The sequence below is a fragment of the Amblyraja radiata genome, chromosome 20, assembly GCF_010909765.2.
Source record: "Amblyraja radiata isolate CabotCenter1 chromosome 20, sAmbRad1.1.pri, whole genome shotgun sequence".
In the NCBI taxonomy this organism is placed as follows: Eukaryota; Metazoa; Chordata; class Chondrichthyes; order Rajiformes; family Rajidae; genus Amblyraja; species Amblyraja radiata.
Genome location: NC_045975.1, coordinates 35,629,423 through 35,656,924, shown reverse-complemented (window position 1 = coordinate 35,656,924; position 27,502 = coordinate 35,629,423). Strand labels below are relative to the sequence as shown.

General features: G+C 45.2%; 1 protein-coding gene across 8 annotated transcripts in view; it reads left to right on the top strand.

The window, feature by feature from the left end:
- LOC116984843 (tetraspanin-18-like) overlaps positions 1 to 27,502 on the top strand; it is a 163,469-nt gene that overhangs the window by 95,816 nt on the left and 40,151 nt on the right. Inside the window, exon 1 of one of the 8 annotated variants that reach the window (XM_033039265.1) lies at positions 21,913 to 21,975. The exons of 6 other annotated variants lie outside the window; for them this stretch is intronic. The gene's annotated coding sequence lies outside the window, so the exon portion shown is untranslated. Of the gene's footprint in view, positions 1 to 21,912; positions 21,976 to 27,502 lie in introns of those variants that run through there. One more of the 8 variants, XM_033039272.1, reaches the window with a different exon arrangement.

Here is a 27,502-nt window from a genome sequence, read left to right as displayed (position 1 = left end):
GGAACAATTCTCTCCCAATCAACTTCTCCCACTAAAATTCTGGAGAAATGTAGAAGGTGGGGGATAGTTGCTTATAAATTAGATGCATGAACTCAATCCGTCATTTACATTGGTGTGGGCACTGGGCTTGATTGACAGTCGAATCACTCAATCATCTCCGCTATGGACTCCACAATAAGCAGCCTTACTTTATATCTGAGACATTTCAGGTCTGGGACCATCATCTGATAAAGGATCCTGCCCTAAAACATAACCTTTACGTTGGTTTGAGAGCTGGGAATTGAGGGACATAGGCAAAGGCAGATCAAGGGCGTTAGGGCAAAGGGCAGACTTGCCCGCAATGAATGGGCTGAACAACAAACTTGAAGGGCTTCTCTTGGGCTTTTTTATGAATGAGGAGAGAGCTTGAACCAAGGATACCTAAACAGGTGAGCTCAGCTGGGACTTTGGTAGAATTTGACAGGATTAATGCACTAAAGGAGACCAGAATTGATCCCTGTTGCCGTGTAGATAGAATTTGCCCTGTTACATTTCTTCCACATATTAGGAGATATCGCTTTCCTGCCTGGCGTGAGCCTGATATGTTTCTCATTGAACTGCACTGAGCCTGGGATTTATATTTTTAGACGGCTTAAAAACCATCATTTAAATAGCATTCTGTCCTGGACAATTTCTCTCCTCTCTTGTATAAACATGTTAATCCTCTTGCTTTCCATATTGCTCATTTTGCTGCATTTTTTGCTCCTTTTCTGAGACTGAAGCAGAACTTGCATAATAAACCCAGCTGATCCCTGTCAAATTTTGTTGCAATCTTTTCAAAGGGACTTTCTAAATTTAGCAGATTGTTGCAATTAACTCTTTAGCAACCTGTGCAGAAATAGTAGGTTTCATTGCAGAAGGTTTCAATAAGGGCAGTTTTATGCCATTTCAACAGTTGTGGCTGAGACATGTTTTCTTCAGTTTTCTAGTAAATCCTACTTTGAATGTCTAAGCTAAATATCTCATAATGTCACTCAAGAAATTCTAAAAAAAAAAGCAGGCAGGTACATTATGCTTCAGATTACATCTCCTTTTAGTTTAAATTAATATTGAAAAAAACTTGCTGGATATTTGAATTGAAAACCGAAAATACTGGAAACACTCAACAGGTTAGGCAACGACTGTGGAATTAGAACAAGTTTATGTTTTAGGGCAGGATCCTTTATCAGATGAAGGTCCCAGACCTGAAGTGTTAACTGTTTCTCTTTTCATAGGGGCTGCCCGACCTATTGATTATCTCCTGCATTTTCTGTGTTTTTTCATTTTAGTTTACACTTACGCCTTAGTTGTCATGTGCCAATACAAATGGCCCTGGCTCATTTCTCCCGTTTAGTTTTTCTCTCTTTGAGGATACTTCCAGTTCTTTGCATCTTTCTTCAAAAGAGTTTTTCTTTTGTTTTCTTAGCTGCATAGCTTTTCCCTGCAACACAGAACTTGGAGCAACACAGAAACTGTCCCTTTGATCCACAATGTTCATACTGAACATGATACCAAAATAAACTCATCGTACCACCTCACACATGATCCAGATCTCTAGTAAACACCAGTATCATATCTGCCTCCATCAACATCTCTGGCAGTACATTCCAAGCATCCACCACATTCTGTGTAAAAAAATACTTGCCATGCACATCTTTAAACTTTGCCCCTTTCACCTTATAACTATGGCCTCTAATCTATGACATTTCTACTCTGTTCCACTCTCTTCACTTCATATATTTCCAATAAATCTTCCCTAAATCACCTCTTCAACTTTCAACTGAGTTATGTTTTTTCTGTAGTGCATGTTTGACAACTGTGAGCATTATTCCTGGGTGAATCTGATCACTGCTCTGTGTCGAGGTAACATTATCGAGTTGCCCTAATTACCTCTGGGCTTTCTGTGTGTGAAGTACATTTCCTTCTTTGATCTGTGTTCAGTTCCTGTTTTTTTACACAAGCTAGCATTTTTGAAAGTGGTGTGAAAGATAGGTTAGCAGCTATATAGTTCCTCTCCTCTCCAGGCGGTGCTTTACAGCCAATGAGGCAATGCAGGGTGCAGAGTAAATTGCACTGTAATTATGCACAGCAATCTGTGATGCTAACGTTGATTAAGGGAAAGTGAACTGGCATATTTGTCTCCCAAAATGTGAAATTATACCCCTACTCTTCTTCAGATGCGGGGATTTCTTACAGCCATCCAATGAATGAGCTCTTCAGTAGGCGGTGGTGCAGTGGTAGAGTTCTGCCTTACAGCGCCAGAGACCCGGTTCGATCCTGACTACGGGTGCTATCTGTATGGAGTTTGTACATTTTCCCCATGACCTGCGTGGGTTTTCTCCGGGTGCCCTGATTTTCTCCCAAACTCCAAAATCGTACAGGTTTGTCGGTTAATTGGCTTGGTATGAATTGTAAGTTATCCCTTGTGTGTGTGGGATAGTGTTGGTGTGTGAGGATCGCTGGTCAGCATGGACTCGGTGGGCCGAAGGTCCTGTTTCCTAGCTGTATCTCCAAACTAAAGTAAATATCTGATCTGAATGATGGAACTCTCCATCTCCTCTGTACTGAGCAATACTGAGTGTGGGATTTGAACCCAGAAGCAGAGGCAAGTGTGCTACCAGCGAAGTTATACTGGCATATTTGATCCATCTAACACAATCTCCAATTCCCTTCCTAAAACAATTATGACAATACTCCAGCAATTAATTTTACTGTTCATTTCCCTTGCTGGATGGAATGGAATGGTATACTTTATTGTCACATGTGACTAGGCAAAGTGAACTCTTTGCTACATACGCAAGGTATACAAATAGCTGACAAAGTTACAAGGCACGCCGGCTCCTCCTTTTGTTCTCCCTCCCCTCCCTCTACGCCGGGCCCTCCATTGCTCTTCCCCTCCTCCGTCACGGTGGTCCTCCACGCTCTCGTCGACCATCGACTATGGGGGCCGCCGCGAGGCTTCACCACCGCCGAGGCCCCATCGTCATGAGGCCTCACCGCTTGACCACCACTTCACCCACCGCTGTCGATGCCCCACTTCATGCCTCCGTGGTGCCGACCCGTACCACAGCCGCGGTCTCCGTCAGCCGCTTAACCGACCTGGACTCCGACCCGCGAGGCCCGGCTACTCCGTCCGACCTGCGAAGTCCTGGCCGGGCCTCGACCCGGGCTTCTACGTGGTGATCTGGGAGGCATCGACATTGCGGCGCCTCGATAAAGGCCTCCGGCCATATTCCCTGTCCACAGCCGTGGCCAGTCGGGAAGCCTTCTGGCCACGTGCGGCCCATTGGGAAGCCATACCCAGGCCAATTAATACAGAATTGACTTGGTAGGAGTCAGAGGGGGACATTGAAAACCACTGAGCCATAGTGGAGGGTTACTATTCAAATTGGAGGCATGTGACCAGTGGAGTGCTGCAGTTGCTAGTGCTGGCTCCACTGTTGTTTGACGTCTACATTAACGATTTGGATGACAGTTAAGTTAACACGGGAAAAACGTTTACGGATGTCACCATAATTGACGATGTAGTGGACAGTGATTAAACCAGGGCAAGATAAATGGTAGGACCATGGAGAGAGTATTGTAATACAGAGCGATCTAGGGGTACAGGTGCATAGTTCTCTGAAAGTGGTGACACAGATAGACAAGGTGGTGAGGAAGGTGTTTGGCACACTTGCCTTCATTGGTCAGGCCACTGAGTACAGGAGCTGAACGGTATGTTACATCTGTACAAGTCGAGGGTGGGACCAAACATGGAAGAATGTCACCAAAATGGTAAGAGTGCAGAATAGATTCACAAGGATGTTGCCAGGACTGGAGGGCTTGAGTTTTATGGAGAGGCTGGATAGGCTGGGACTAATTTCCCTGGAGCATAGGAGGTTGAGGGGTGAATTTATAGATTTAGAGTTTAGAGATACAGCACAGAAACAGGCCCTTCGGCCCATCGAGTCTGCTCCAACCAGCCTTCACCCCGTACACTAATACATCCTACACCTACAAAGTAACGACAATTTACATTTTTACCAAAGCCAATTAACCTACAAACGTTTTTTATAAAATTGGAAGGGCCAAGATAAAGTAGATAATCACAGTCTTTTCCCAGGGTGGGAAGTTTTAAAACTAAAAGATATAGATTTAAGGTGAAAGGTGAAAGATTTAAAAGGGACCCAAGGAACATGTTTTTCACACAGAGGACGTGGGTACATGGATGAACTGCCAATGAAACCTTACAGGTGGATACAATTAAAATGTTCAAAATACTTGTAGTCAGGTACATTGACAGGTAAGGTTTGGTGGGATATGGGCCAAATGCAGGGAAGTGGGACAGGGTCAGACAGATGTTGGTCGGCATGGAGAGGTTGGGCGGAAGGACCTGTTTCTGTATTGTGTAACTTTATGACTCTGCCACTCTGTGACTAACAAAGTGCCATCCTTCAGGTGAGACGTTTACATCAAGATGTCAGAAAGCTGTTGCGAGCTGCAATTCTTTACCCAACAGTTAGCTCACAATGTATGTATGATTGCCAGCTGTAATCTTCATGCAAATGCTCAATATTTTACTGCTTGCCAATTGTTGAATATTGCCAATGACTTGTGCAAGTTGGAATATCCTGGGACCTCCATACATATGCAGCACTGTTGCATGGAGAGGCTAGGGCATGTATGGTTGCATCCGATGATATGCAACACACTTTTGGTCGCACTTCCGTGCAATTCACTGATGTTTATATGGCCTGAGGATGATAGGGAAAATCAGCCAGAAACAGCCCACATAATAAACTTTTTTTATATTCAACATATACTTTATTCGAGGAATAAATATATACCATACATGATCCTTACAAAACTCCATCCGACATTCTCGGAGGCTATACATACATTCAATACTGTTTACACAAATGACACAAATTCACCCGACACCCTTGCCACTCATGTGGCCCACTGGCATGGAATCCCTTCCCTTATTTTGAGGGGTGTCTCCAGCGCACCCTGCCCCCTATGTCCAGCAGCAGAAGGATCCTAGATTGTGGTCCTCCCCCACCGAGCCTTGGTATTGGATGCACCGAACTTCAGTGCGTCCCTCAGCACGTACTTCTGCAGTCTGCAGCGGGCCAGTCGGCAACATTCCCCGATGGACATCTCACTCTGCTGGATGGTCAACAAAGCTCGGGCAGACCAAAAAGCATCTTTCACTGAGTTGATGACCTTCCAGCAACACTCGATGTCAGTCTCTAAATGCGTCCCTGGGAACAGTCCGCAAATCACAGAATCATCTGTGACAGAGATGTTCAGAATAAATCGTGACAGGGACCCTTGCAAACTTCTCCAAACTATCTTTGCAAATCCACACTCTGCAAAATGGTGGGCAACAGTCTCCTTTCCATAGCAGCCATCCCGAGGGCAGCTTGCGCTGGTAGTGAGGTTCTGACGGTGCAGGAAGGATCTGACTGGGAGTGTTCCCCTCACCCCCAGCCGAGCCAGGTCTTGGTGCTTGTTGGTGAGTTCTGGCGATGAGGCATTTCGACAGACAAGCTGGGCAGTCTGCTCTGGGAACCACGCCACAGGATCCATGGAGTCATTTCTCTGCAGTGCCAGCAGGACGTTCAGTGCTGCCCACTGCCCGATGGACTTGTGGTCAAAGGTGTTGGTCCGGAAGAACCTTTTCACGAACAACAGATGGTGCGGCAATGTCCAGCTGACTGGCACATTGCGTGGCATCTGCGCCAGGCTCATCCTTCACAACATCGGGGACAGGTAGAACCTCAACAGGTAGTGACACTTGGTGCCCACGTGCCTTGGCTCTACGCTCCGCTTGATGCAGCCACACACAAAGGTGGCCATCAGGGTGAGGGCGATGTTGGGCAAGTTTTTACCCCCGTTGTCTACCGACTTGTGCATTGTGGCTCGTTGCACCCGGTCCATCCTCGACCCCCAGATGAAGTGGAAGACGGTCCGGGTGATCCCTGTGGTGTAGGAGGGTGGGACAGGTCACACTTGCACCAAGTACAGTAGCCCCGAGAGCACCTCACACCTGATGACCACATTTTTCCTCATTATAGAGAGGGAGCGCTGCTTCCACAGCTCCAGTTTCTTCCCCACCTTGGCTATTCGCTCCAGCCAATTCTTGTCACATGCCTCCACCCCCCCGAACCAGATCCCCAGCACCTTCAAGAAGTCAGGCTTGATGGTGAAGGGGATGGAAGTTGGGCCAGTTGCCAAAGAGCATGGCCTCGCTCTTCCTGTGGTTCACCCTGGCTCCTGTGGCCAACTCAAACTGGTCACAGACGCTAATCAATCTGCGGACCGACCCTGGGTCCGAGCAGAAGACGGCGACATCATCCATGCACAGGAAGGTTTTGATCTGAGTGCCCCCACTGCCTGGCAATGTCACTCCTCTTATGCTCGCATCCTTCCTGATGGACTCGGCAAAAGGTTCAATTCAACAGACGAACAAGACAGGGGAGAGAGGGCAACCCTGCTTGACTCCGAAAGCTATCTGATTCGAGCCCATTGATTTGGACTGCACTACAGATATCGGTGTAGAGCAGTTACATCCAATTTCTGATTCCCTCTCCAGGGCCCATTTTGGAGAGCAATTCCTGGTGACAGTAAATGTCCTCGGCCTCAAATTTGCAGGCCTCCAGCAAGACCTTCCTGACGAACAGGTCCCGTGAGAAGAGGGTCTCCTCGCTGAGGTCTTTCATGCTCACTCGCAAGGTATTGGAAACCACCTTCAGAACCACCTTTGAGCAATTGCCTTTTACATAATGAGGCCCCAGGTCCCTGCTCTTGTAACCTGGCTCATTAGTTAAAAGTACAAATCATTATCTTTATGAAACAAACAGAAGCTGTTGGTGGAAGGGCAAAACATGAGGGTACAGCTCGTTTGCATCAGTGCACCTGCTGGTTGCTCCCAACTTCTTCCATGGTCCAGCCTGTAAGTTATCCTCATCCTGACCAGCTACAGAATTCCGATGAAGGGTCCCAGACCTGAAACAAAACTGTTTCTCTCTCCACAGATGCTGCCTGATCTGCTGTGTGTTTTCAGCATTTTCTGTTTTAATGTTGCATCCTGCATTGCACTAAACAACCTTGGTAACTTGGTGATCAGTATGAAAACATGATTGTTGTTATCTACCTAGCTACACATTGAGCGATCCCTGATCCGTTTTTTGTATGTTTAACATTTTGTTTTGATTGACAATACACTGTCAGGTTTTCTCATTTTTAATCTGCATGGTCCTGTTACTGACAGAATTCTGAGTTGTTGCTGTCTTGTGAATATACAGTTTGAGTCTAACAAATAGTGATGTGTGAACTGTGGCATGATAATCAGAAGCTGGACACCTTTATCATTTAGTGGCAGATCTCTAAGAGTATTTCTGTTGATAGGTGACACTTTGCTCATATGAAGAGTGTTAAGACCTGCCAGGCGGCAATGTATTCGACTGCCAAACTGAGTGGCATGACTTTCATTCTAAACGTCAAGTTAATGCATATGGCGGTCATTCAGTAACCACAACTGACACCATTGTAGCATCTTTAAAACAGTTAAATGTTCTTTGTGAACAGAAAGAGTTGACACTGAGGCCCATTGTAGTTATTAATAGTAATGACCAAAGAGATAAGGTTTAAGAAGCATCTTATAGAATCTTATAGAAACATATAAAATTATTAAGGAATTGGACAGGCTAGATGCAGAATTCCCCCCCCCCCCCCCCCCCCCCCCCCCCCCCCCCCCCCCCCCCCCCCCCCCCCCCCCACCCCCGATGTTGGGGGAGTCCAGAACCACACAGATCACAGTTTAAGAATAAGGAGTTAGACCATTTAGGACTGAGATGAGGAAAAACGTTTTCATCCAGAGAGTTGTGAATCTGTGGAATTCTCTGCCACAGAAGGCAGTGGAGGCCAATTCATTGGATGTTTTCAAGAGAGAGTTGGATGTGGCTCTTAGGGCTAATGGAAACAAGGGATATGGGGAAAAAGCAGGAACGGGGTACTGATTCTGGATGATCAGCCATGATCATATTGAATGGTGGTGTTGGCTCAAAGGGCCAAATGGGCCTACTCATGCACCTGTTTTCTATGTTTCCATGTTTCTATATTTAAAAGGAGAAGAGAGATGTGGAATGTTGGCGAGGGAATGACAGAGCTTGGGAGTTTGGAAGCCGAAGACACAATCAACTGGGCTGGAACAATAAAGAAGGGATACCAAAAGTTGAGAATTGGGTGAAAGCATAGAACTCAAAGTACCATAGGCAGTTACAAAGTTAGTTGAGATTGAGATGAGAGAGTAATTTGGAAACACAAATAAGATATGTAAGGTACACAAAATTGCTGGGGAAACTCAGCGGGTGCAGCAGCATCTATGGAGCGAAGGAAATAGGCGACGTTTCGGGCCGAAACCCTTCTTCAGACTGATGGGGGGTGAGGGGGGGGAGAAGGAAGGAAAAGGGGAGAAGGAGGAGGAGCCCGTCTGGGGACCTTGCGTCTGGATGGCATTAACATTGAATTCTCCCAATTTTGCTAGCCCTTGCTGTCTCCTCCCCTTCCTTAACCCTCTAGCTGTCTCCTCCCATCCGCCCGCCCTCGGGCTCCTCCTCCTCCTCCCCTTTTCCTTCCTTCTCCCCCCCCACCCCCCATCAGTCTGAAGAAGGGTTTCGGCCCGAAACGTCGCCTATTTCCTTCGCTCCATAGATGCTGCTGCACCCGCTGAGTTTCCCCAGCAATTTTGTGTACCTAAGATATGTAAACTTGATGTTGCTTAACTGCAAGACATTATTGGCCAGAAAACACAGTAGTGATGGATAGAATGTAATATGTTTCGAATTTAATTTTAATAGAAGATTTAGAGCCATATGGGTCAAACACAGACAAGTGGAACTAGCTTAGAAAAGCATATTTGTCAGCTTGGATGATTTGGGCTGCAGGGCCTGTTTCCATGATGTATGACTCTAACTGTGAAGTTGGGATGTATTTCTTGTTTTTAGGTAGTCATCCTGAGGATCTGGACAAATTCAATGTTTATTCCCTATTAAATGGACCTTGAGAAGGTTGCGGCGAGTTGCCTTCTTTATCTGCTGCTGTCATTCTGGTGGATGTATTTCCACAGTACTGTCGGGGAGGAGGTTGGGGATTCAAATCTGGTGATGATGAAACACCGATGATATTTTCCATGTCATGATGGTGTGTGAAAGTGAAGAATATTCCACTACACTCCTGATTTGTGGACGGTGTTAGGGTCTTGGTGAATCAGGGCAGGAACCACTCAGTGTAGTCTGTCCGGCCTTTGACCTGCTTGTAGCCACAACATGAATGTGGTTTAGTCCAGTTGAGTCTTGGTCGCAGTGGTTGAAGTTCATAAGCATGTAATGTTCTATTATTTACATTGTTTAATATTTGGAGTGTTGTCTACTTATATAACCTATCCTTTCTGAAATTGTTGACTGCTGTACAATGCACAATGTGCATGTTATCTAAATTAGATAGCACAGGTGTATCTGTTCAGATGGAGCTATGCCTCTTTAAGGCCCCAAACCCAAATGCTACCCAACATTCGAAGAGCTCCGATTACTTCAATACACATCTCACTTCAAGGCTGGAGAGAAGAAAGGAGGCAGGATTTTAAAACTCCAGCTGTGACAAAGAAACATGTGGACTGTGACAACTGGAATGCTCCAGCCATTGCACTGATGTAGCAGCTAGCACATTTGGCCACAAAGTGTGACCCACTCTTTGCCAGCATTGTACTCTGATTGATATTTGCAATGAATTCTGCTTAGTGTACTTTTCGCAGTGAATCCTGTTGGTCTCACCAGCACCTTGCTAATGGTGACTCCACTGAGTTTTTCATATAACCCCTATGCTTGCCAGAGAATGTCACAATCATGGAATTCACAGCTCACCAAGTCCACATCAACCATCCATTTACACAAATCCCATGGAGAACCAAGAGACTGCAGATGCTGGAACCTTGATCAAAATACAAACTGCAGGAAGAACTCCACAGGTCAGGCGGCATCTGTGGAGGGAATGGACAGGTCCTTGGTCCCAATTCGGCAAGGACAAATTGGGCAAATTTTCTATCCATGTACATGCCCAAATGTCTTTTAAATATTGCAATTGTACCCACTTCAATCACTTCCTCTGGCAGGTGGTTCCATATACTCACCACCTTCTGCGTGGAAAAAGTTGCTCCACAGATCCACTTTAAATATTTCCCCTTTCATCTTTACCTATGCCTCTTGTGTTAGACTCCTCTATTTGGGAACAACATTGTGACCATCCACCTTTTCTATGCCCCTCGTGATTTTATAAACCTCTATAAGGTCAACTGCCACCATCGCTCCAGGGCAAACAGCCCCAGCCTGTCTTGTTTCTTGTGTGCTCAAGGCTCAGCAACATCCTTGCGAATCTTTTCTGCATTGTGCCTAGTTTAATCACATGCTTCCAACAGCTGGGCAACCAGACATGCACACAATACTCCACAGTGTGGTCTCTTCAATGTATTGTAGAGCTGCAACATGACGTCCTAACTCTTATATTTGAACCCAGGACTCTGGCACATTGAGGCAACAGAGGCTGCCGGCCAATGCAGCTGATTCCTGAGACACAAGGGACTGCAGATGCTGGTATCTTGAGCAGAAATCAAAGCATTGGAGGAACAGTAGGTTAGGCAGCATCTGGGGAGGGAATTGACAGCAGATGGCTTGCTGCTGGCTATGGGGTGAGAGGCAAGCAGGCAGCTGGAAGTCACTGTTGAGCAGCTCAACCATCCCAGCTCACACCCATCTTGAAAATGAGACAATTGGGGGCTGTAGGAAATTCCAGCCCATTACAAGTAGCAGCAGCTAAGGCAAACTGCGATTCAGTGCAGCCCATTCTTTAGATGTGCTTTTGTGACCTTAATTTGACACACTTCCAGCCAAATGCAAACTTGCATTCCTTGTGCTACTTGTTCAATCGACTACTGTTCATTGTCTTCTTTGCGCTGGTGATTCAGCGCAGCACATGATGCATTACCAAAGTGAGGAATGCCTGATTCGACACTTTGTAGCCGATTCAAAGCAGTTCTGACACCCAGTTCCTTGTTCTTGCATTCTTCACAGACGTTCACATTTTACAGATGGTGATGCAAATATTTACTGACAATTATGATCTCCTAAACTGCTTCACAGAATTTGTGAAGGATGCTATGGCTCTTCATTTTAGCTGAAAATGTAGAGAATTACAGACACAAATTGCTGGAGTACATTAGCGGGACAGGCAGCCTCTCTGGGGAGAAGGAATAGGTGAAGTTTTGGGTCGACACCCTTCTTCAGACCTGTGAAGAGGGTCTGAAGAATGGTCTCGACCCAAAACATCGCCCATTCCTTCTCAACAGAGATGCTGCCTGTCCTACTGAGTTACTACAGCATTTTGTGTCTATCTTCGATGTAAACCAGCATCTGTAGTTCCTTCCTACACAATGTAGAGAATTATCTGTCTATAAAAAATAAGACAAAAATAATTCAGATAATTACCTCACAAAGGTTGTCTTTCCTCGCCAGTGAAGTGATGGAAGGTGTGGGTAACAGTGCTTACACTGCAATAATCTTCAAGCAGAAATTACACTCTGATAACCTCCTTACTGATCCCTGGTTGAATTCTGCAAGAACCACTTGGTTCCTGATCTCTTTCCAGTCTAAAGGATCTATGTTCCAGAGGTGAGGGCTGAGATACTGCCCTTGAGATCAAGACACTAAATTGAAGTAAATTAGATCTAAAGGAAGACTTTTTTACAAATTGATGATGTGCTTACCATAAAAGAAGATGCTTGGACTGTTGCCAGCTATTCATCTCAGCCACAGTGACGTTACTTTGAGCGTTCCAGACCTCCTCTGCTGCTTCATCATCTCCTTCCCCATCTGTGCAACATGGGGGCCCTACATTGGTGTGATCAGTCAGCCCAGGATCCATGGAACTGAGCAGAAGCATCATATTCTCCATCCCAATAGCTGAACTGCAAGCAGGCAGCGGTGGTGGGAGCATGACATGCCATGGACATCTTCAATTTGCCATTGTCCAATCACCTCTTTTTAGTATTCAAAAGACATTACCAGTATCTCAACCTTAACATCGTGAGCAGGGGGCTCGGGATTAAAATGGAACATTAATTGAATTAGACCTGCCAGTGCTACGATTTCAGGAGTAGGCCAGATGTAGAGTGACTCCCCAGTACAGAGCAGGGAAGACAAAAACGCTGGAGAAACTCAGCAGGTGAGGCAGCATCTATGGAGCGAAGGAATAGGTGACGTTTCGTGTCGAGACCCTTCTTCAGTACAGAGCAGTTCACCTGTGTAGGAAGGAACTGCAAATGATGGTTTATACCAAAGATAGACACAAATGCTGGAGTAACTCAGCGGGACAGGCAGCATCTCTGGAGAAAACCAATCGGCGACGATCAGGTGTGGTTGTATTACGACTCGAAAAATCACCTATTCCTTTTCCCCAGAGATGCTGCCTGACCCGCTGAGTTACTCCAGTGTTTGTTGTCCAAACCAGTTCACCCGTTTGGCATCTGGATCAACAGTGTAAATATTCAGTGTCTCTTTTGCAGTAACACCACTGCTTCTGTGTGTTCAAGATTAACGAGTGTTTAATTGGATAAAGTGTTAAATACATACTTGCTGCAGCTTTAAAGCACATTAAAAGAAACAAATAAATATGCAATAAATTATCAGTTATTCTAGGTAAACCAGACATAATAGTATAGGGCAACGTATGTAATGCAATCTTATTTGTACAAATGTGGAGGAAGGAACTACAGATGCTGGTTTAAACCGAAGATAGATGCAAAATGCTGGAGTAACTTTGCGGGACAGGCAGCATATCTAGAGAAAAGGAATAGGCAATGTTTTGGGTCGAGACCCTTCTTCTCAAACCGAAATGTCACCTATTCCTTTTCTCCAGAGATGCTGTCTGACCTGCTGAGTTAGTCCAGCTTTTGTGTTTATCCTCATGCCTTGTTTAAATGCCTGTGAGGAGCTTTTTATGTAGTGCTTGAAAGGGCATTTCATAATCAGATGAAACTGCTGGCCTGAAACCAAAAATATATATTTCTAAATGGTTACATAGGTGGTGTATCCTGAGTCTAACTGTACAGTGACTGTGATGTCCCATCAATATACACAGGAAATAATTGCCTTTTTCACAACATCACTACTTCTGCGTTCTGTAATTATCAAAACAGCTGCCTGACAATTCCACAATAAACCAGCTGTGTGGTCCCAGAGGTCTTGTCCATCTCTAGAAATAAATTTGTTGAATATTCATAGGCACTGAAACATGAAGAAACTATAAAACTAACAAGCTAACAAGAATCTGGAAGACATGAAACACTTCTGTCTCTTCCTCCCTACCCTGTGACTGTTTTCCAATACTCAAGCCCCGATCTGACTTGCCCATAGTCAATAAATTGTCTACTGTGGGTCTGTAAGTCCTTTAAAAGAGTTCATAAATCCAGCAGTGAAAATCTCCAAAGCCTCACGTAAGTCCCAAAGGTCCACTTTATTAGCTGATGGTAATTTAACCTGTGAACCTTGTGTTTTGTCTTGCGTGGGTTTACCACTGAAAGCTCTTTGAGGAGTTAATGGAATTTGGCTGTGCCCACACTGTCCATGTGTTGCGGGGTCTCTGTGTTGTGCTCAAGGAGCTGTTGTGATGTAACATGATTTGTAGGAGCCATATGGTAGACACATGGCTTTCCCTCAGGGGGCATCAGCAAGAACTAACCTCGCTATTGACAGCACCAGCTGCTTTAACACGTCTAATGTGCCCGCAGCCTGTCTGTCATCTTACAGCAGTCACTGCTCCTGCAGAATGCAACATAAAGCAGGTTTGTCCCAGTTAAAGGGGACATTAACTTCGGAGGGAGCTTATGCTCAGTGTAAAGTTCACATCATCCGTTTTTACTTAATGGACCCATTAAAGCCCACTCCTAATTGCTTACGGGACGTCTGTTTTTGATTTTCTGCCCCACTGCCTTGCAGAGATCTAACATTTAGCATCTGTGCGGCTGTGAGACCTCATTGTCTGCTGCGAGTCCTGGCTCAAGTAGTGAACAAAGATCAGGGCCTTTTTCAATTAAATTAAAAAATCAAATTAATGAAAAATAATGAAGATAAAGGCAAATTCATGTTAATATCTTGAGTTTGCAGTAATTGTTTGTTTGGTCAGATTCCTGATTTACATTTGTCTCATTCATGCATTTACACTATGGGATATCGTTTCTTTGAGCACACATTACAAACCTACGTTTTGCTGTAATGTTCAGCTCTCCGCTCCGGCCATTTGAATATTTGATACCAAATTTACGTCACATTCTTTATTTACCCAGTTTTAATCTTTTACAGAATTTTGCTTAATAAGATATTTTCTAGGAGTACACGGTTTTGTAAATTGAGGAATGACTGTAGGAAGATTAATTTTATCAAAAATATTGAACAAGATTAGTTCAATTTTTAATTAGAAACTTCTCTTTGCAAATGCAGCTGCAAAGCTCTGATCCATCTGTCCTTTATCACAGGAGTGGAAAATGTGAGCAGAGCTGTGGCCCTTCTATTCTGGGGAAGTGGCAATGCAATTAATATTATAGCTTTATATGACCTCAATGAACAGTGTAGACACTGCAGCCACTTTATCTTAAAGGTCCAATGATGTTAAACTGATCAAGGGTTTCTGACTATATACAGTGTAACATCACCTGTGTCTGCAAACTTCACCTCATACCTTTATAGTCCTTGCTTTGCTTGTTTGTGATAAAGTCATGTGCAATAAGAATGTTCCAGAACCTGAGCATTCTTTCCCATTTTAAGTCTAGAATATTAGCCTCCTGAACATTGGATTTTGTGTATAGGGGTTATGGGGAGAGGCCAGAAAGGCAGTCACCAAGCATTTAGATCTGCCATTCATGATTTAAGCAGCGAAGGCTTGTGCAGAGTGAAGTGTAGGCAGAAGCCTCGCCATTAATCACTTAGCAGGTGAAGGTTGTGTCCATTTCTGGAGCACGTCTAACTCTTCCCCCCCCCCTTCCCCACCCCCCCCAGCCCCCCGAAAATAGTCAAATTAAATCCCTGCATTCAAATAACTACATCCAAATAATTCACAGCCTGCATCAAGCTACAGGTCAGTATCGAACCGGCTAGATTAGGTTAACAGATTGGCCACTATTGTTTACACATATTCATCTGATGAACAAAATGATCAAATGCCTTACATTTTTGACTGGACAATTGTTACTGTTCTTTATCCAATTTTAAATGCTGTTCTCTATTTCTTCCTTTATTTCCTTCCTTTAGCCGCTTCCTATGAACGAGCTTTCCCGGTTTATATAACTTTTAAATTGGTCAGCAGTCAATAAGAACATTGATTGACTGACACAGACATTCATTTATTTTCTCTTCTTGCTTAAATAGTGCCTTTATAAACCATTACAAAGGGACACAATTGCTTAATGTTCCGAGAGTTAATTTCCGAACACACTACTGAGTCTGGAACCCGTGTCGACTTCACTGGTGTATAAGTTCCTGGTGAAACCATTTATTGTTCTCTCAGAAGTGTTGTCCAATAGACAAAGCAACAGTGACATCCCATCAGATGTGATGACAGAGTTCATTTATAGAGAGCATTTAACTTGTCAAACATGAAATACTTGAATTGTTCTGATTTACAGACCATAATTTACAGGTTCATGGCGAGATAAATCACGTTTCATTGATGATTAAGATACTTAGAGACACAACAGGAAAATAACCTGCGCATGGCTGGTTCTGGCAGTGTGAGACTAGCAGATTTCCTGAATTTAACTGTGGGTTTATTCTTCAAAGCATCAGCCTGCTGTTGTACAAGGTCTCAGAAATCCATCATCTCATCACGATGTAAGCAGCCATGCAGAGGTGATTGATAGTGATCAGGAACCGGAAAGACACTAAGAACTGCAGATGCTGGTTCACAAAAAAAGACACAAAGTGCTGGAGTAACTCTTCATCTCCCTGCCAAGAATCCATTATTTCAGTCAGAGATTTATTACTCTCTATGGCACTGCCAAGCATCTACAGGTCATCTTTATCTGTCTTCTCTCTCCATCCTGCTGTACTCATCACCCATTGACAGCCTTTTCTCACTGCCTGTTATTACCATTTTTATCTTCATTTAACTTTGTTCATCATACAATGAAAGGGTACAGGGGGGGGGGGGGGGGAGGGTGTTTGTAGGTAAGTTATGAAAAAGTGGAGAATTCAGTGTTCATACCATTGGATTGTAAGCTACCCAAGCGGAATATGTGGAGCTGTTCCTCCAGTGTGCGTGAGTCCTCACTCTGGCAATGGAGGAGGCCCAGGGCAGAAAGGTCACTGTAGGAATGGGAATGGGAAAGTAAAATGGTTAGCAACAGGGATATCCAGCAGCCCCTGGTGGACCGAACGCAAGTGTTCAGCTTTGAATTCGAGTCATAGAGTCATATAGCACGGAACAGGCCCTTTGGCTCAACTTGTCCGCGCTGGTCAAGATGCTCTATCTAGGCTAATCCCATTTACCAATGTTTGGCCCATATCCCTCTAAACCTGCCCATGTACGTGTCCAAATGTCTTTTAATATCAGTATTGTACCTGCCTCAACTACTTTCTCTGGCAGCTCATTCCATATGCCCACTACCCTCTGTGTAAAAATGTTACCCCTCAGCTTTATATTAAATCTTTCCCCTCTCATCTTAAGTATATGCCCTCTAGTCCTTGATTCAGCTCACCATGGTAAAAAAAAAACTGGGCATTCACCCTATCTATTCTCCTCATGATTTTATGCAGCTCCATAAGATCACTCCCCAGCCTCCTGTGCTTCAAGGAATAAAGTTCTAGCCTGCACGACCTTTTCCTGTAGCTCAGGCCCTGGAGTCCTAGCAAAATATTCATGATTTATTCCTGTACTCTTTCCATCTCAATGGCATCTTTCCTATAACAGGGTGTCCAGAACTGGAAAGTTCTGACCAGAACTCCAAGTGCGGCCTCATTAACGTAAAAGTAGAAAATGCTTGAAAAGGCTCAGCAAGTCAGGCAGCATAGGTGGAGAGGGAAATAGTTAACATTTTAGGTACAGAACCTTTCATCTTTTAACTCAGAGGAACTGCCAACTATTGTAGATCTTACATTCTCCCTCCAGGCCCAAAAGAGTTGTATCAGATCAGCACAGTGTTTGATTCTGAGTCCTCATCATTTGTATGACCTGTAGTGCACTGCAGTTCCTCAGTGACTTTGAGGGCACTGTCCAGTTCTAAATGCCCCTGTCAGTTAGGGGGACAAGATTGTGTATGCGTGATCAATATGGTTTGGTCTGCCTTGCATGTTGGGAGATATTATAGCCTCAATTGGTATAGATTATGTAGTGTGAATATAGAGACAATGTCTAAATTGTCCATGTACAGAGATTGACCAATCATCCCAATATGGATTTACTGGCCATTATAAAGGTCAGTGATAGAATCTAGAGAGGGTCAATGGGGATGTGAATTAAAAATGGGATTAATGTAGGATTGGTAGAAATGAGTGGACTAGGTGGACGAAAGGACCAGTTTCCATGCTGGATCTCTCTATGACTCTAAATGCTTGCGCTAATTAGTTTGCATGTGTGAAATCATATGCTAATTTCTTCTGAGTGTGCAGTAATTATATGCCAACTCCTCTTGAGCGGTGAGCCAAAGCATTCCAATTTCTTATATAGCGGATGGAATTTAACTGAAATAATGAACAAATTAACTGAAAAATAGGCTGAAAATTAACACCCTCAGTTATCTGGATTACACCTCCTCCCATCCTACCTCTTGCAAAGAAGCTGTCCCCTTCTCTCAATTTTTCCATCTCTGCCGGATCTGCTTCGAGATGAGTTTCCATTCTAGGACTTCCGAGGTGTTCTCTTTCATTAGTAAATGTGGTTTCCCTCCTGCATTAATCGATGGATCTCCCAACCACGTCTCCTCCGTGTCCTGTAACTCTGCTCTTGCTACCTCTTCGCCCAGATGACCAAGGATAGAGATAACATGGTCCTTACCTTTCACCCCACTAGTCTCTGCATCCAACATGGCTTTCCCTGATATTTACGTAACATTCAACATTATCCCACCGCCAGTCACATCTTCCCATCCCCACCTCCGTCTGCCTTCTTTAGAGATTGCTCCCTCCACAAATCCTTGGTTCATTCATTCCTTCCCAATGAAACAGCCTCCTCCTTTGGTGATTTACCCTGCAACCACAGGAGATATCATACCTGCCCATGTCCCACCTTCCTCACATCCATGCAGAGACCACAGCAATCCTTCCAGCAGAGACACAGTTTCATGTGCATCTCTTCCAATCTCATCTACTGCATTCAGTGTTCCTTTAAATTGGCGAGACGACTTTTGCTGACACTTGCTCTCGATCCACCATGGCTTGCTGGATCTTGCGGTTACTTACCATTTTAACTCCCCTTCCTATTTTTCATACTGTCATATCTGTCCTGGACCTCCTCCATTGCCAGAGAGAGGTCACGTGCAAACTGGAGGAACAGTGCCTCATATTCCGCTTGGGTAGATTGCCGACGACACGATAGTGGCGGGGCTGATCACTGAGGGTGATGAGTCAGTTTACAGGGAGGAATTACAGAGGTTAATAGGCTGGTGCTCAGAGAACAACTTAGCACTCAATACAAAGAAAACAAAAGAGCTCATCATTGACTTCAGGCAGGGGGTGTAAATCCTGGGGGACCCCCCCCCCCGCTTTGAGAGGTGGGGGACCACCCCCCCCCCCCCCCCCCCAATGTTTTGTAATCCGGACTTTATCAGCCGCTTTCTAAGGGCTGAATCGGCCCATTCGCGGGCCTTTCAGCGCCTGGCGCAGCTTAAAATCAAACTGCTTCATCAAGGCGACCGCGGCTCCCGATGTTGAAGCCCCCGCCGGCCGATGAAAGACCCCGCGAACGGGCTGATTCAAGCCCCACGATTCGGGGCGGATGAAGCTGCTGTTGCTGGAGTTCGGAGTCGGTCACCAACCAGGTCAGCTGCCGATGTTACCGTCCACAGGGCCCACGGCCGAAGCCTCGCGTGTGTGCACATGCGTGCGTGCAGCCGCCAGGAAATTGTGCCCCGCATGTTTTGATAGCGATTACCGTGCCTGACTTCAGGAAGAAGCAGGGTGACCATCCCCCACAGAAAGAGTGGACAGAGTCTCCAGTTTCAGGTTCCTGGGCACCCACATCTCAGCAGATCTCAGGTGGCCAACTAACACGCACTCCCTGGTAAAGAAGGCACAACAACGGCTTTCCTTCCTAAAGCCACTCAGGAAAGTCAACTTGTCACAACATCTGCTGGTGTCATTCTACCGTTGCTCCACAGAGAGTGTCCTGACACATGGCATCCTAGTGTTGTATGGCAACAGTTCAGCGGCAGACAAGAAGGCTCTACAGAGAGCCATCAATACAGCCCAGAAGTTCACCAACACACATCTCTCTGCCCTGGAAGAGATCTAAACCTCTCGTTGCCTGCGGAAGGCATCACGCATCCTAAAGGACTCACCTTATACCGCACATCACTTGTTTGCCCTTCTGCCCTCAGGAAAGCATTACAGGTTCATCAAATCACACACCACAAGATTAACAAACAGTTTCTACCCCAAGGCCATCACCACTCTGAACTCTGCACTGAATACACACACCCTATAGCCAATATTTTGTACTGCCACAAAACAATACTTTGAAATATAGCACATTCTGACTCGACGACCTTTTTCTTGCCGTTTTTGTTGTTTCCATTGTCGTCATTATTTATCTGATACTTTGGAGCTCCACTCGAGCAGTGCGCCTTAAATTTCATTTATGTATTTACAATGACAATAAAGTGTATTATTATTATTAATATTATTGGTAGCTTACAACTGTTACGGTATGCACTTTGAATTCTCCAATTTTGGGTAACTAACCTGCAAACAACCCACCCCCTCCCTACTCCTGCTCCCTTTTCCACCCCATCATCCCTTCCCTGGACCCCACATAAATGCACTAATTTTTTTCCTTCCCCCTCCCCTTCCACCTCTTTTTATTCCTCGCTTCACAAACCACTCCTCTTCTATCCTCCTGCACCCACACACAACTGACTGACTTCATCCACTTCACCACCAACTTCCATCCGGCACTCCAATACACCTGAACCATTTCCGACACTTCCCTACCATTCCTTGACCTCACCATCTCCATCGCAGAGGACAGACTTCTGACCGACATACACTACAAACCAACTGACTCACATGGCTATCTGGACTACACGTCTTCCCACCCTGCCGCCTGTAAAGACTCCATCCCCTACTCCCAATTCCTCCGCCTATGCCGCATCTGCTCCCAGGATGAGACGTTCCACACCAGGGCATCGGAAATGTCCTCGTTCTTCAGGGAACGGGGATTCCCCTCCGCCACCATAGATGAAGCTCGCACCAGGGTCTCATCCATACCCCGCAACACTGCTCTCTCTCCCCATCCACGCACTCGCAACAAGGGCAGAGTCCCCCTAGTCCTCACCTTTCACCCCACCAGCCGGCAAATACAACAAATAATCCTCCGCCATTTCCGCCACCTCCAACGTGACCCCACCACTCGCCACATATTCCCATCTCCCCCTATGTCTGCCTTCCGCAAAGACTGCTCCCTCCGCAACTCCCTTGTCAATTCTTCCCTTCCCTCCCGTACCACCCCCTCCCCGGGCACTTTCCGTTGCAACCGCAAGAAATGCAACACCTGTCCCTTCACCTCCCCCCTCGACTCCATTCAAGGACCCAAGCAGTCGTTCCAGGTGCGACAAAGGTTCACCTGTATCTCCTCCAACCTCATCTACTGCATCCGCTGCTCTAGATAGAAACATAGAAACATAGAAATTAGGTGCAGGAGTAGGCCCTTCGAGCCTGCACCGCCATTCAATATGATCATGGCTGATCATCCAACTCAGTATCCCGTACCTGCCTTCTCTCCATACCCTCTGATCCCCTTAGCCACAAGGGCCACATCTAACTCCCTCTTAAATATAGCCAATCAACTGGCCTCGACTACCCTCTGTGGCAGAGAGTTCCAGAGATTCACCACAGCTGATTTACATCGGGGAGACTAAGCGGAGGTTGGGCGATCGTTTCGCCGAACACCTCCGCTCAGTCCGCAATAACCTACCTGAACTCCCGGTGGCTCAGCACTTCAACTCCCCCTCCCATTCCCAATCCGACCTCTCTGTCCTGGGTCTCCTCCATTGCCAGAGTGAGCAACACCGGAAATTGGAGGAACAGCACCTCATATTCCGCCTGGGTTGCTTGCGTCCGGATGGCATGAACGTTGAATTCTCCCAGTTTTGCTAGCCCTTGCTGTCTCCTCCCCTTCCTTAACCCTCGAGCTGTCTCCTCCCATCCCCCTGCCCTCGGGCTCCTCCTCCTCCCTTTTTCCTTCCTTCTCCCCCCCACCCCCCATCAGTCTGAAGAAGGGTTTTGGCCCGAAACGTCGCCTATTTCCTTCGCTCCATAGATGCTGCTGCACCCACTGAGTTTCTTCAGCATTTTTGTGTACCCTCTTCTATCCTTATTGTCTTTTCATTTTCTTATCCATCCATCAGCCAATCAAGGCCCCCCCCCCCCCCCCCCCCCCCCCCCCCCCCCAGCCCCCCCTCACCTGTATCCACCGATCACTGTCCAGGCTTTGTCCTGCAACTCTTCTCTTCCCCCTTCACCCCCCCGCCCCTCTCCCCACCTCCCCTGACTACAATCAGTCTGAACAAGGGTTCCAACCCGAAATGTCATATATTCAAATTTTCCAGAGATGCTGCCTGACTTGCTGATTTACTCCAGCACTTTGTGTCTTTTTTTCTGAAAAATAAAGTTTTGGACAAATTGAAAGATAAAGAGAATTAAATGAAGAAAGAAAAAGGTAACAATAGGCAACGTTGACAAGAGGGAGTCAATGCGAGTGGGTGATGAGTACAGCAGGATGGAGAGAGCAGTCAGATAGAGATGACTGGTAGATACATGGCAGTTTTGTAGAGAGTAATACATCTCTGGCAGAAATAATAGATTCTTGGCAGGGAGACGAAGACTAATGAATCTCGGAAAGCGAAAGATGTAAATAATTTAAAAATACCCTGCTTTTATATGTCTGTAGGCACTTCATAACCAATGAATTACCTTTGAAATACAAAATCAGCATCGAGTTTGCTCATCGTAATATTCCACAGATGACCAGATAACAAGTTCTTGGTGCTGATGAATGTTGCCGGAAGACAAGGAGAATTCACTGCTCTTTTTCAGATGGAGTATTTGCAATGTTTCATGTCCACTTAGGCAGCAGTCTGGGATTGATTTGTTTCATCTAAAAGACAGCACTCTTCTGTATCTGTATCAATGCACCTCTTTAACATCTATGCATAGCAAATTGCCTCAGACTGTAATAAAACACATGAAAAAAGGACATAACAAAAAGAGCATGAATGTGCTTTCTGAAAATTTAACAACATATCTATTATTTCCCCATCATTTACTCTGCTAGATACATCCTAACTGCAATAGATTTAATCAAACATAATTTCACAAATCTCACATTGACTCTGCTCAATGGGGCGGCACAGTGTGCTTAAGTATAAATGTGAGGTGCTACACCTTGGCAGGACAAATCAAAATAGGACGTACATGGTAAATGGTAGGGAATTGAAGAATACAGTTGAACAGAGGGATCTGGGAATAACCGTGCATAGTTCCTTGAAGGTGGAATCTCATATAGATAGGGTGGTAAAGAAAGCTTTTTTTTTTTTTTTTTTTTTTTTTTTTAAATATAAATTTATTCAATTATTAAAAAATAATATTACACTACAATAAAACAAGCCAGAACCCACCACCATAATACAATACAAACATGTAATAAACTACTATACACCTATGATACAATCCTTATTGAGGATACATTCAACACCCTGCGGAGCCCAGCGGTCCCGGAACTCCCTCAGGGTGCCCGCAGACAGGGCGTATTCCCTTTCTAATCCCACCCGGGCACGGACGTAACCCCGGAAAAGGGGCAGGCAGCTGGCTCGGGTAGAGCCCTCCACCGTCTGGCGCCGTGACTCGCGGATGGCCAGCTTGGCCAGGCCCAGGAGCAACCCAACCAGGACATCTTCAGCCCTACCCTCTCCCCTACGCACAGGGTGTCCAAAGATGAGGATGGTGGGTGAAAAATGCAGCCAGAAGGCAAGGAGCAGCCCCTTTAGATATTCAAACAGTGGCTGCAGCCTCACACACTCCATGTACACAAAAGTGGCAGGCGGCTGGCGAGTCTGTGAACCGCGAGAGAAACAGGTTGCAGGGAACACCTCGGTGCAATACCCTCCAGCCCAGGTCCCCAATGTAGAGGGGTAAAGAAAGCTTTTGGTATGCTAGCCTTTATAAATCAGAGCATTGAGTATAGAAGCTGGGATGTAATGTTAAAATTGTACAAGGCATTGGTGAGACCAAATCTGGAGTATGGTGTACAATTTTGGTCGCCCAATTATAGGAAGGATGTCAACAAAATAGAGAGAGTACAGAGGAGATTTACTAGAATGTTGCCTGGGTTTCAACAACTAAGTTACAGAGATAGGTTGAATAAGTTAGGTCTTTATTCTCTGGAGCGCAGAAGGTTAAGGGGGGACTTGATAGAGGTCTTTAAAATGATGAGAGGGATAGACAGAGTTGATGTGGACAAGCTTTTCCCTTTGAGAACAGGGAAGATTCAAACAAGAGGACATGACTTCAGAATTAAGGGACAGAAGTTTAGGGGTAACATGAGGGTGAACTTCTTTACTCAGAGAGTGGTAGCGGTGTGGAATGAGCTTCCAGTGGAAGTGGTGGCGGCAGGTTCGTTGGTATAATTTAAAAATAAATTGGATAGGCATATGGATGAGAAGGGAATGGAGGGTTATGGTATGAGTGCAGGCAGGTGGGACTAAGGGAAAAAAGTTGTTCGGCACGGACTTGTAGGGCCGAGATGGCCTGTTTCCGTGCTGTAATTGTTATATGGTTATATGGTTAAGATGTGTTCAATCCTGACTTCCAGAGCTGTCCAGAAATGTGGACGTGTGGGATTCCCCTGAGTGCTCTGGTTTCCTCCCACATCCCAAGACACGCTGGTCGGTATGTTAATTGGCCGCTGAAAGTTGTCCCTTGTGTGTAGATGTGGGGTAGAATCTGGGGGGGAGTTGATGCAAATACAGTGAAAATTAAATAGGATTGATGATTAATAGAGTGTAAATGGGCCTGAAGAGGTATCACGACCTGAAACGTAGCTTGTCCATTACCTCCACAGATGCCACCCTACCCGCTGAGCAATTCCAGCACTTCATGTTTTATTAATGGTGTGTAAATGGTTGGTCGATGGTCAACACAGAATCAGTGTGTTTTTCTGCTGCATCTTGTTATGGTTGTTATTATTCTCTCAGTGCCTGGAAATTACATCCTTTATCCCAGATTTCAATATTTTCTCAACTCTCGGTGTCAGGGCTAGTAGGATGGTGGTTCCATTTCATCGCCTTTCTTAAATAGAGAGATCACTTTTACTAACAACCTTCAGGAACCATTCCAGAATCTAGAATATCCAGAATGCCGACTATCTCGTGGCCACCTCTTTCAAAACTCTGGGAAGGATCATCAGAGATTTGGGACTTACCTGTTTTCTTGTCCTCTGTCCTTTCCAGTAGAACTTCTTTCATGATGCTAATTGCTTTCAGTTGTCTGCTTGCACTGGTTCTCCAATATTACTGAGCGTTTTTTGTGCTTTCTTCCATAATCCCTCTGCTATTTCATCCTTCTCTGTTTGTGGCGATCTTCATTTGTTCTCACTGGTCTTTGTCTTTTAACATACCTATGGAAGCTTCCACAGTTTGTATATTTTCACGATCCTACTTTAGTAAACGTGATTTCTCACTTGGTGTTATAGATGGATATCCTGTGCTGTGGACTTCTGCTCTCTCTCCCCTCCCCCAATCCCTCCCCTCACCCAATCCCTTCCCTCCCCCCTCTCCTCCCCCCTCCCCCCGACAGAACAAGGATAGAGTTTCCAGGTCCTTAACGTCTACAGCCTCTGTGTCCCAACACAGCCTCTGTCTCCAACATTTCCGCCAACTTCAACGTGATCTCACCACCAGTCACATTTTTACATCCCCACCCCTTTCTAGCTTCCACAGAGACTGCTCTCTCAGCAACTCCTTGGCTTACTCATCCCTCCCACCCAAACTACCCCCTCCCCAGCTATATTCCCGTGCAACTGCAGGAGGTGTAACACCTGTCCCTATATCTCATCCCTCACATCCACCAGGGACCAGCAGTCCTTTCAGGTGAGATAGAGGTGCATGTGCACTTCATCTATTTCATTCAATGTTCCCGATGTGGCCTGTGACACGAAGCATGGATTAGGCGATCATTGCATCCATCACTTGCACGGAGTCTGCCAAGGCTTGCTGGATCTCTCGGTTCATACCTAGCTTCACTTCCTATTTCCATACTGACAATTCTTTCCTTGGCCTCCCCCATTGCCAGATTGAGGCCACACGCAAACTGGAGGAGCAGCACCTCATATTTCCCTTGGATAGCTTACAATAATATTTTTGAGCTAAACCACCAGCAATGATTTATAATTGTACATTGCAGATATTGCTTGAATGTTTTTAGACTGGAAAATCTCCCCTCACTGGCACTGAGTGTCAGAGCCACAATAAAGTGTGTGAGATTTGCGGTGTAAATGGGCAAGAACAGATGCTGTACAATAACCCAGTGAGGAGCAGAACGGGACACTGGCAGCATGCAGGCCCTGCTTTAGATAACAGCATAATGGGGTTAGACAGCATATGGGACTATAAGGAAAGCGACAAGTTGCAGGTAGTGAGGGACATATTAGACTTAGATCTTTAATATTCCTCCAGAGTTAGCTGTGAGGATTGAGTCCTGGCAGGTGAAAAAGGATTTGATTTATTTTTCTAGTGTAAGATTTTCATGCAGTTGTAATATAAAAGACTAATCATCAGTTTACTTCAAAAAGTAAAGGCAGAACATTAAAGCTTTAGACACACATGGATTTAGCTGCGAAATTCAGGCAGCAACTGCAATGTTAGCATCTGGGAAATGTTCAGAGCGAGATTTATGATCAAAAAGAATGTCATTCAGTGCGATGTGTACACTGGGCTGCGCTTGTTTTTCAAAGTGATAAATATCAAAGCAGTTTATAGATTTTAACTACATAAAAGCGTGAGTGACAGATGACAAGTCTCTGGGTTTTTTGGGACAATTGTCAAGCAGCTGTGATTGGCAGTGTGATAACAAGGGAATAAAGAAGGTATTAGGCAAACACTTGATGCAGAAAAATAGCGAAGCATGAGGGGAAAGCACAGGGCAACAGGGTTTTACCAAAACCCAGCTTAGGAAGCAGGTATGATGAGAGAACTTACATTCTTTTCTATTTAAGGTATAATTCCATGTGTTTAATGAAGTAATTCTGCAAGTGTAAGTCCTCAAAAAGGGTCACATTTCCTGGGAAGTGAATGTGATTCTTGCTACACTCTTTGAAACTATAAATTTGCAGAAAATGAAAATATCCAATGAACAAAGAAGATAGACACAAAATGCTGGAGTAACTCAGTGGGTCAGGCAGCATCTCTGGAGAAAAGGAATAGGTGACGTTTCGGGTTTCGAAGATTGGTCTTTGACCCGAACCCTTTTTACCAGAGATGCTGCCTGACCCGTTGAGTAACCAGCATTTTGTGTCTATCTTCAATGTGAACCAGCATCTGCAGTTCCTTCCTGCACATCCAATGAACAAACATTGACTATCCAATAAAATGACACCATTTGGTCTCATGTTCAGGGCACACATTGCATTTTTAAAAGCATTAAAACCTATGCTGTTACTTATTGCAATAAAAGTGTGATGCAGCATTTGGGTCTTGGTAGCACCAGCATGGACTAAGCTGACAAGGACCGAGTGGCCACTGCTATACAGCACAGTAACAGGCCTTTGGCCCATGATGTCTGTGTCAAACATGATGCCAAATTAAATGTCCAAGCACTCATCACTCTCTGTTCAAAGGACATGCCCACCCATCTCCATTGAAGTTTCCCCCTCCGACCTCTAATGTCCTCTAGTATTTGGCAGTTCCACTCTGTAGAAAAAGTTATTCCAATCTATCCTATCTATGCCTCAGCACCCTCTTCAAAGTCTCCACTTCCTTCCTGTAAGGGGTCATTGGAACTGTTCACAAGTACCAAATGCAGCCTGATCACAGTTTCATAAAGAGGCAACTTAATTTCTTGAAGATAGACACAAAATGCTGGAGTAACTCAGCGGGTCAGGCAGCATTTCTGGAGAGAAGGAATAGGTGACGTTTCTGATACTTCCTGATTAACTTCCTGATCTTTACACTCAATGCCTTGACTAATGAAGC